Source organism: Hoplias malabaricus, chromosome 8 (assembly GCF_029633855.1).
Source record: "Hoplias malabaricus isolate fHopMal1 chromosome 8, fHopMal1.hap1, whole genome shotgun sequence".
Lineage (NCBI taxonomy): Eukaryota > Metazoa > Chordata > Actinopteri > Characiformes > Erythrinidae > Hoplias > Hoplias malabaricus.
Window position 1 is genome coordinate 9,614,486 of NC_089807.1, and position 12,085 is coordinate 9,626,570.

A 12,085-nucleotide genomic window follows, 5' to 3' on the forward strand; every position below is an offset into this window, starting at 1 on the left:
TTGCAGAGGAGCGTATGGAGAAATACAGTGGGCAATAAGGGTTTTTTGGATGCATTCTGTGAGTGGACATGGACATAAGCATAGCGGATGCTCCTGTGTAGTGGCTGTATATAATAGTGTCTGTAAAAGGCCATAAGTGTAGATGTATTACAGATAGAGTGACTCTCTGAAACACTGTGGCTTTGAACTGTGTCTCTCTCCAGGCCGCATGGAGCATTGAAGTGAATGAGCTATTGTCAAGAGTATAAACAGCATAGTGATGCATAATGGAAAGGGAAAGCAGCATGAGTGTGTGAGTTGTTGAGAAAATGAGTGAGAGTGTTTTTCCATCATACATCTGCAATGTGTAACAGTGTAACAGAGAGGAAACCATGCAAATCCTGTTTATGACTTCACAGTCCTCACAGAAATATCCTCCACAGACACAGTAAACACACACACACACACACAAACAATGTACACTTGGCAATAATGTACAAAAACAAAACATCCACAGTTATATACACTCAAATTTACATAAGCACAAAGTAAAGAGACACACACACTCACATTTAAATATAGACACATCATACTCACACACACACACACACACAGAAACAACTCACACTTATATGAACACCCAGCAAAGATACACAAACACAAAGCATCCTCACAGTCACACTCAGAAAATATATATACACATGGAATACCCTCACATTTATAAACACACCCAGCAAAGGAACACACACACACACACACACACACAGATTACTCACATATATAAACACATTCAGCACAGACAGACAAAGATGTAGACAAACAGACTGACACATCCCTCACAGATTGAAAACACAGCACAGATACACAGGTAAAACGAGGACAAAGAAAGCAGAAATGTTTGTGTGTTTGTTTCTGAGGGGGATGTTATTTTGTGTTTGGAGGGAGGGAGACACACACACCCCTGACTGGTCAGTAATACGCAGTGACCCTCTCTATCCTTTTCTGTTTAAGGTGGCCATTGTTCAGTGCTGAAGGTGGTCAGAGTTTATGCTGGTCAGATGAGGCGGTGTATGGGTGGATGTTTTTAATGACTCTGCAGTAATCGATGGTTGTGATAATGTGATGTATGGCCTTTATTTCTGCTGTTCTGCTTCACGTATAAACGGCCTGCTGATGTAAATCCACCCGTTCTGATTTGCTGAGTCCAGAGCCTGTTAGCAAAATGGAGGTAATTTATTTATGTTTTTATTCCACCACCACTGTACCCCCCCCCCCACACACACACCACCCCCGGCACCAGACACCTGCAAATCACATCAGGCAGCAGGCGAGCAGACAGACAGCTTCATCTTCATCTGCATCCTCATCTTCGTCTTCATTCCTCCTCTGTCCAGCAGTCAGATTTCTCCCAGCCCCCAGCTCCCCACCCCCGCCCGGTTTATATCACCGTAATGGGTGCGCAGGTATTGGGATGGCAATGATTTAATGGCAGAATCTGTTCCTGTGTCAGTCATGATTTCTCCAGACACAGCTTCATTAACAACACATTTCCATCACCTGACTCAGGAGCAGATGATTCAGGCACAAATGAAGTCCTGACCGATACATTGGCCAAATAATAGCATTGACCAATATTACATTTCCAGGGATTTATTTAATCAGAACGCTACATAAAACATATCAGAACACGATGCCATTTTAAACCAACAGCTGGAAAACTGGGGGCAGCCATAGACTAAGTCTGAATCCCATTTCACCACTTAGCTCTACCCATCCATTTTCCTAGGGGTAGGGTGTCTCGATTCTTGTTGGGAGAGCAGCATAGGGCCTAAGGGGAGGGCTGTATACCACTTGAAACTGAGATTTTTCAGGGACACACTTCAAATAAAGGGCTATGAACACCTTCTGTAACAGTGGCCAGATCTCAACACAAGAGTCCAAAGAAAGCCACCAATATTACTATTTTCTATTACTAGTTTAAAACGTATGATGGCCATGGTACTATTTTAGTTTCATTTTGTTTCAATGTTTTATGTCCTTTTACTTCATAACAAGCATAAAACATCTCCGATATCTTACATATGTCTCTGAATTTCCTTTTCCACCTTCCATACTAGTGCCAGTGAAAACTGCAAAATTAAGAGTTGAGAATGGGTTATAATATATTTAATGGTTGAATTCTTTTTAATGCATGACACCCCTAAATGTATCTATGTTAAGGTCCAGAAGCTGATATTGCTGCAGGCTCACAGACCTTTTCATGCCATCCTCTTTCTAATGCATATACTACTACTAGGGCAGAACATTAGAGTTATACTAATCTTGTCATGTAGGACAGACTTTTCAAACCCTAACTTTAAAAGGTGAATCCCATTTCTTATATTTACCCCTACCCTACTTGTTTTTGAGTGTCATCCCTGGAACTGAGCTACAGTGTTTAGCAGTTAAAGTCTTCCCATACAAAACAGGACGAACCTTCAAGAGCCCGATACACCATCAGAATACAAATAAAAAAAAAGAGTAGTGCTTTTTTCCCAGGCTACTAGTGGTGCTCTAATAGTAGCTCTGCACCAGTTTAAGGCATCATATGCCTTCGGAAATGTTCAACAATCCTATGTTATCACCTATAAAACACACAAACTATGGAGTCTACTCCTTTAAACTATACTTAGTTACTGTACTATATATAATAGAGTATAAAGTAAATGATTAGCTGTTACCTGTTCAGGAGAAAATTAGCTAACTATGGATCTGTTTTTAATCTGCCTCCATCTTTCAGACACATTATATCCTCTTGTTTTTCTATGTCTCTGCTTTTTTGGGTCCTGTAAAATCTAACATTATCTTTCTTCACTTGGTCACTTCATGGCTACAGGGCACTATGTTTGGGTTTGGACTTGTGAGAATGTCTTTGGACAGATGGCAGGACCTCAAGATGAAATTCCAATAGAGCTCCGCTCTGGACTGGGTACTTCTCAAAGAGAATATACTGGCTCCAGCAATGCTATCAGAGACAAAAGTGCTTCAACTTAACTTGTTTCCTTAATCTATGATGACACACGCTGGGCATTTTATGAGTACAGTAAATATATTATTTACAGATTGCTCCTATGTGTTAATTAATTTTAAATGCAAATGAATCATTTTGCTAAATTTGGCCATAAATTCCTCCCATAATTCATACATTTGATGTAAACACAGTGCAGCTACCGCGGAGTTCAGAAGGTAGATTATATTATTTTATTCTGAAATATGGATTAAATCACATAATTAACTCTCATCATATCATATCTCTCACCCACTCTCTCTTTCTCTCTCAATGAAACTCAAACAGCTGCTGTAAGACGTTCAGCTCATTTTGCAGCTGCACTCAGAGCTCAGACAATTTTCTCAGTTAAAGCTTGTGTTTAAACCATTGTGTTTTCTCTTAACACTCTCCCTGAAACATACACTCAACTAATTGAGAGATTCTAAATCAAGTATCATAAAGCTACTATGAAATATTATTATAAAGTAAAAAGGCTTGTTTCCTCCCTCCAGTGTGTGGTGCTTACCACTCTACACACGCATGATCTCCCTTCAAAAAAAAAAAAAAAACAAGAAATAACTTTACCTTGCAGTTACTCATGATTAATCACAGAATATCTTTGATTAATCCAATTAAAATTTTAATCAATTGACAAAAACAGGTCATAATGCATTAAAACTACATTAAACTAAGATAATATAAATATCATAGTTTTTAAAGGTGAAAATACTGACATTTATGTGTTTATTTCCCAACAAAAAAAAACTGTAAAAATGGGTAGTGAACTAAGGCCATTGCTAAAAAATTGCTGACAGCGAAGACAGAAATCCCATTTTCCTTATTACCTTGGCCCACACGTTTATATTTCCATGGATTGATGTCTCTATGTCCATATTTCTGCAGCAAATATTGTAATTTTTGTGAAAACATCTTTTGTTGTTGATTTTTGTTCATCTACACTCAGATGAACAGGATGGAAAGAAATTTGCTGCATCAGCCACTAGTGTGTGGGCATCCTAACACCTGAGACCAATGTAAAAGACACACACACTTGCTCTCTCTTTCATTACTCTCGAAGTTATTTTTGGACTCCGATCAACCTTGTGACTCCACTTTCTGTCCAAGCCTCAGTGTAGTGCGTAATTCACAGAGTCTTGTTACTGAGCATCGCGAGTGTAAAAAATCTGGATGTGTCCCAGAGCTTTTATGACTGTCCTGCTCTCGTCAGCTCTGATCAAACACTCAATCACCAAACACCTTCTCTAACATTCTCCAACTTTTTCATCACATTTATTAACATTATTAACTCAACATTACATTTCTACAGTCAGTGTGTAATTGCTGATATATGTATTCTGCAGCATCGCTGTAAAAATGTCTTTGAATGAATCAGTTCAGTAACCTGGCTTCCTGTTTTTTTACCAGTAGAAATTGAAGTCAAAAGTGTATATATCTATGATCTAAGAGTCCATATCAATGTTTGGGCAGATGTAAACTGTGGAAGTGGAAGAGGTAAACCTCTTTAGTCTGACCTGACAAGGCTAAACTGCTGTATGCTGAATGTGCAGGGCCAAACACATAAAGGATGAAGACAGCAGTGATGCAGGTTTGTTTCATTTAAACCAGGTTCACCAGACAGCACCAAGGTTCAGTTTTCTCAATTCAGTGTTAATGTTTATATACAGAGCGTGTGAATTGAGGAATTAAAGAGTGTTTTCACACCTATAGTTTGTTTGCGTCGGTCCAATTAAATTCATGAGATTGTATTTGGAGCATTTTTCCTCTACATTTAGTTTGTTTTCAAACAGCGATAAATCAAAGTGCACCAAAATGTGTCACAAAAAAACCATGTGAAAACGTTATCTTCACTTATTGGTCAGACTTGTATGGGGCAGGGGTGCAAAAAAGTTCATACAGGAAGAAGCTCCTGTGTTGTGGAGTTGTACATAAGGCAAAGCACACCTGGCTACGGGAGCCGTTTAACTGATACCCGAGTTCACCTGATATTTGGGTTGAATTGAGGACAGATCATGTTCTCACCACAAATGAACTGCTCCAGAGTTTGTTTGGGACTGGACAGAGACCACGTCCTCTCAAGGGTTTTGGTGTGGTTTTTTTGGTCTCAATCCGAATGCAATTTCAGTGTTCACATCTGCACAAATGAATCACACCAGAATCTGATTTATACAAAGTGAAAGTTTGAAAACTCCCAAATGGTTTAGAAATGTTTATATGGCTTTTGTTAAAAAATAACAACAAATGTCTGTCATGTCTTCTGTTTCCTGTGTCTCTGTGGTTAGTAACTGGTGAGTTTTCTCTCAGTGCTGTTGGATGTAAAGCAGGTGAAATATGAATGTGTGAATTATTCTGAAACGTCACAGCTGGACTGTTGAAGTTGTAGGCTATAATTTGATATTTTCAACTCTGTTCTAAATTCTGCTGCCCTCAGGCCATTAACACTGGCCACAGATGCAGCTGAGCATCCACAGCAGAGAAAGAAACAAGGAAAGAAACAGCAATAAAAGCTTTGTCTTTTACTGAACAACACTTTTATCATCTGGGGCTTTGCTGTGACAGAAGGAATACAGATCAGGACCTTCTACTGTTACAGCACATTTAGAAACCTACAGCTCCACAGCGATGATCAAAGTACATCTGCAGTATATACATGGTTTAAGATTTCTTCAGCCACAGGACTGGAAAACAAAGAACTTTTTGGTAAAATAATCACACTACAGTAATTCTGCCCTAATACATGAGCCACAACAATTTTACAACAATAAAGCAGAAAGGTTCACCTCCTGAATCTACTGATACTACATCTACATCATGAACTTATTCCTGTAACATGCTAATATATAATTTTATTATACATATATGATAAATATGCAATATCCTTAAGTGTTCTGTTGGTTTCATTGTAAGTAATTCTTATGCTTGTATTTTGTAGAATGTTTTAGAATAAAAATGCAAAAATCCTTGTCTGTACTGACAGATGACTCCGGGTATATTAACAGTTTCTGTGTTCTGAAATATTATTGTATTATTTTAGAAGTCCCACCCATTGATTCTGTAGGAAGAAATCTATGTAACTTTTAAGCATACTACAGGTTTAATAGTTTCAGAGTTTTGCCCAAGGGTATTGGTATTAAATGGCATTATTACTAGGGTCAGGATTCAAACCCCAGCAGGAAAAGCAATTCCAAAACCTGGGACACATTTGCCTTTTTCAGAATATACAAACACAGAACAGGGAGGGTACATGCAATATGCACCATTCCTTCGTCTCATACAAAATTGTCACTCATATTAAGTCAGATGTCAGTAACGAAGCTTGAATGGATTCATTTATAAGGAGTGTCCACAAACATTTGCACATGTTGTTGGCTTGTGCTGAGACAAACAAATACCACAAGTGTGTAATAAGTGTAATTCTTTGTCAGTTTTAGAAAGGGAAATATATCATAAAGGAATTCATTTTTTCTGTGGATTGCAACATTAATTTGTTCTGATTTTATGCTGTGTCTTACACAGCAGTTAATGAACTGTTCCGTCTCAGTCACGGACTTCTGTGACAGCACAAACATGAGGTTAAACAGCCAAACAAACACAATAAGCACAGAGAAATGTGTACTGTAATATGGAGAAAACAAATAAAGAAACAGCAAAAGAAACCAAAACTGTGTTCTGCTCCCCAGGCCTCTCTCCTGAGCTCTGGGGTTTGAAGTAAAGAGAGTTGTTTGAAGAAACAGATGCCCAAAATGATCCTTCTGAGTAGGTCTGTTAAGACAACATGAATATTGTGTTGCTTTGTTTGTTCCTTGTAATATTTTGACAAAAGTATGTCACAGATATTTTATTAAGACTGCAGAGAACTCTGTAAATTATTGAATAGGGGTATAGAGTCAGGGCCAAAAGTGTTGGCACCCCTGAAATTATTCCAGAATATTAAGTATTTCTCCCAGAAAATTATTGCAATTACACGTTATTGTTATACACATATTTATTCCCTTTTTGTGTATTAGAACAACACCAAAAACTGAGGACAAAAGCCAATATGGGCTTTTTCCTCTGTTTTTTTTTTTTTTGTGCTGTTCCAATACATACAAAGGGAATAAACATGTGTAATTGCAATCATTTTCTGGGAGAAATAGTTCAGGGGAAAACTTTTCAGGGGTGCCAACACTTTCGGCCATGACTGTATGTTCTTTCTAAAGGAGCAGTGTGTAATACTGACTACAATACATTTTTAAAACAGTGGAGAGGTCTCTCGGTCTCCTCCCCAGACACGAAGCTCAATCAAGTACCCAGTTTCAGGAAAACTGAACATATACGAACAAGCAAGAGATGAGTTTAGGGACTTTGGGCTGTTACAGCTAAAGAGAATGTGCCACAATTAACATATTAACACAGAAGGGTTCATCATTTCAGTAAAACATCTACCTACACTAGAGAAAGGCCAAAACGAGCTGCGAACCAGCAGTGGCCAGTTCCCCAGCATTTCCAAGCCTTTACTGTCCAAATCCACATTAAATGTTTTGACTAGACAAGGTTAATTATTGATTTTCATTACCATCATAAATGTCATTTTAGGTGTTCTTTGCTGAGTCACAATTTCCGTATTCAAATATTTGGTTCCACATTAAATGTATCTGTTTATGAGTTAAGTTCCACTCTAAGAGCTGAAGATATAGAGCTAAATTTTGAAATGTTAAGCAACTTTTATTCCACTTTATCCTTCTGTTATTCCACTTTATCCTTCTAAAACCCCTCCATTCTCCCTGCTTTTAAAAGCCTTTACTGTCTAAATCCACATTAAATGTTTAGACTAGACAAGATAAGTTCCACCTTAAATGGCTTCATTTATGAGTTTATTGGAGTTATTCCCCAGCTTCTTGACTACTCCTTTTCTTCTTAAAATGATAGCTATGTGAAGCCAAAGATAGCACTATGTTTAAAAAAAAAACTAGTTTTTAAACATTTATTACCCATTTTATCCATTTAAAATACACAACCAAGTATACATCATTTCACTAAAACATCTACCTACTAGTGAATGCTTATATTTGCAGTGTATATCCGAGCTTAAATTCTCCCTTCCACCTTAAACAGGTGAATACGTGATGCTTTTCAAATTTCTTTAAAACAACAAACTATGGCACTTATACCTTTCAGGCATTTTATTTACCTTCTTTGTATAAAACACACAAAACACAGTCCTTACACCTTTCAGTCCTCGCTATCCCCATCTTTCTTTATATAAAACACAAACTACAGCATTAACTCCTTTAATCTATACATTAAATTTAATCTATACATAGTTGTCTGTATTTCTGTATTTTATTTTCAGAAATGACATGCTGTTACCTGTTCAGGAGAAGATAAGCCTGCTCAGCTCCAGGACTTGGCACTTCTCAATAAGATTATAGTGCTCTCAGGGATGCCAGTGCTTCAGCTTACCTGTTTCCTTAATTTATGACCACACCCCCTTGGCATTTTATAATTAAGTACAGTAAATATCTTAGGTTGCTCCTTTAAGATTTCTGAGTGCTGCTGTGTAAAATTCAGATTAAATAACAGTTCTAGGCGCAGCATGTGTTTAAAAGTGGTGGGGGTGAGGGGTAAAAGACACATTGGACAATTTCTGCCTGCTACTATCTTGTTTAAAAAAATGTACGTACAGTGTAAAGTGTTGCAGGAATCACTGTTCTCCTCCAAGCGTGTTGAGCTACAATGACATTGGCTTGGTGGTGGAGTGAGCCTGTGCTTCACCCTCTCAGTTTGTAGCACTGTGTGGCTGGCGATGATTAAAAAGCAGTGCTGAAGTAAAACTATTAAAGTAAGAAAATACTCTGGAATAAATTAATGGACTGGAGGAGGGTTAATGTACAGTGAAATGGTTTGAGGTGGATTTTGGTGCAGAACTCTTCAGAAATCAATGTCTGTGTGAAGGGTAAGAGCTCTTTACTCTGAGTTTAATAAACACTTTACTCAGAGCACTGACTCTTCACTGAAATTCTTTCATGAAGGACATTCCGTCTCTCTCGGGTTCCCCTGGCAACTCCATCACAGTTCGTTCACACTCTCTCTCTCCCTCTCTCTCTCTCTCTCTCACTCTCTCTATCTCTCTCTCTCTCTTTGGGAGAACATTGTCCAAACCTGTTAATGCAACACCTCTACTAATTAAAACCTCTCAATAATCCAATGTCCTAATGAGACATTAAATAGTCAGGAACTCAACCTCAGCACAAACACAAAGAACCCAGGGTTTTGTTTGTTCTACAGCAGAACATAATCATCTCACCCACTCCCAGCTCAGACATTATACACAAAAAACGGTGAAGAGAAAACAGGGCTTTGCATAATGACAGTGGAAACGACAGTATTTATAAGAGTCACAATAAATCCCAATATCATTTCCAAAGTAATGCAGAAATATTTTTAATCTTCGTCTGTACACTGTTTAGATCTGATTCCCCACTGTTATTTTTAATTGAGTTGAAAGCTAGAAAATTCTGTAAGATAGTAGCAAATGTGTAAATTATTGTTATTTAAATATCCAACTGGAGCTGTCTCGACAATGATATTCAGTCCATCCAAAGCAACTCCCCAAAACATATGAATGCACACTGCCTGACTACAGCTACAGGAGTCTGCGAGAGAGAGAGCGCAGCACAGAGAAGCTGTCAGTTTATTATTCATTCATTCTCTGTAACTGCTTGTCCAATTCAGGGTTGTAATGGGTCTGGTGCCTACCCAAAATCACACCCTGGAGGGGGCGCCAGTCCTAAATAGGATGAGACATACACATTCATTCACATAAACTCAAACCTACGGACACTTTTGAGTGGCCAATACACCCAACCAACGTGTGTTTTTGGACTGTGGGAGGAAACCAGAGCACTGGAGGAAACCCACGTGTGTTATACATAGTACTATGATTTTATTTTTATTTTCAGATCATTTGATTTGTTGATTGCGACTGTGATGAAAAGAGTATTTCAAAATAACTCCAGCATTAAATACCTACAGCAGACAAACTTGGCATATACTAAAATGTTCCAGTTAAATAAATAAATAATTAATTACAGAAAATAGCATAAAGGTCCATTTAATAAATAAATTGGCATTGTGTGTGTAATATATTTTAATTAATTCCTTGTAATCTTTAGATAAATTTAGTCCATGCCAGAGTAGGCAATAAATGTCTACAAGAGAAGATACTCAAACTGTATAAACAATTCCATGAAACAAATATATGTTTAAAGAGAGAACACAAAAATAAAAACTACACACTCACGGGTGCCCCACTGGAGGAAGCACTGAGAGGAACTAAGCCTGTGGAACCCAGAGAGTGAGGTTAAAATAAAAGTAGGACAGGTTTACAGGGAAGATTAAACAGATGAGACAGAGGAAATAAAAAAACTTTTCTTATTCTATCTCTCCATCACTTCAGGTTTCTTTAATGTTTGGCCTTCTGTAGTTTTGTGTTTTCTTTTCTTTCTGCTCCTGCAGGATTTTGAGATTCTGCTGCTTTTCAAAGAAAATGGCTCATAGGAATAGAATAAGACATTTTTAGACAGTTATTCTGCTTTTAATAAAAATAATAATAACAAAAAAAGAATTCTTATGGAAAACTGGTTAATGATGATGATCTTGATCCATTCAATTTGTTTATGGTCAAATCTGAATTGATTCTTTGCAAATGTGATGATATTATTAAATAATGTCACATATTAATGAAATGAAATACAGTCAGGACAGCATAGTTAATGACACTGGGAATATGACATGTCCTACTATAATGAAGTAACCAAAGCCTAAAATAGTCAATCACACACTGATGAATATTAAGGACATGTTTGAATCGCGGGGGGGGAAAATAGGGCTCAGTAATGAGCAGAACGACTGCGATCCTGATATCTCAGAAAGTCATGAACAAGAACTGAAATCTTTTTATTTTGGATGGAAAGGGAGTTTTCTGGAGCTCACATTAATGTATTTCTAATATGCTTCCTGCACTTATGAATAATAAATAAACTGTTCCAGTATTACTATTAAAACCAGAAGCTGCATCTGTCAGAGACTGAACAGAATAAAATAACACAAAGTCTGGACCTTTTCAGAGAGGTTAGTGTCTCCGAAATGCACAAATACCACAAAGGAAAAGTAAAAGAGCTGATGAATAATGGATGGAGAGGCATGATGTGGGAGGACTGGCTGATCAGGGGAACGTTAACGCCTTAGCTTTGCGCCCTCTTGCTCTACCCTCTCTCTCTCACTCTCTCTCTCTCTCTCTCTCTCTCGGACTTCAGTTGCTGAGCAGCAGGTTTTTCACTGTGGTGCATGACCAGAGAATGCTTCTCAACCACAGCTTTGAATTTACACAAAATAATTTTTGAGAATAAATAAAATGGATGAAACTATAACTTCTGAGCTAGTCTCTAAAACAACCTCTTGATAGACTTGTGTTTTCTTTTTTGATCAATTACTTTATTATTCTGCTTTAAAAGAAGGAAAATTATTAATTCTCAAACACAAGGAAGATTCTTCTTTAAAACAGTATTTTGGGAGAATCCATATGTTACAAAAGATTCCAGAAAAGGAAGGTAGTCCCAGACTTCAGTTCTGCATGTGTCCTTGGGGATTCACTGCTGTCATCTTGAAGGGCAATCAATTCTATGTAGGTTTGAGTTCATACCCTAAGCTCCTCCAACTCTCAGTACAACCCAGCAAAGCTGTAGGGCACTGTAGGAAGTTGAATGCAGTGCCATATCCATAGATGCATTATATTATTTCATAACAATTGCAGAGTGAAAGTTTAGGACCAGCTTGAAAAGCAAGAAATTGTACAAGTGTGTTTTTCCCCCCATTTAGGTGGTTGTTCACAACTGCTAAAACTATCTAGCCTAAAATATGTTTCAACATCTAACTCTATTCTTCTTGCTGCTGACACAAATTACACATTTGCATAACAATGAACTCGCCTGAAATTGTGTCAGCTATTTGACTATAACTTCCTTGTGATAAACACAAAGATTCTTAAGTTATGGACCTTTTGAATATTCAGGAGCTTCA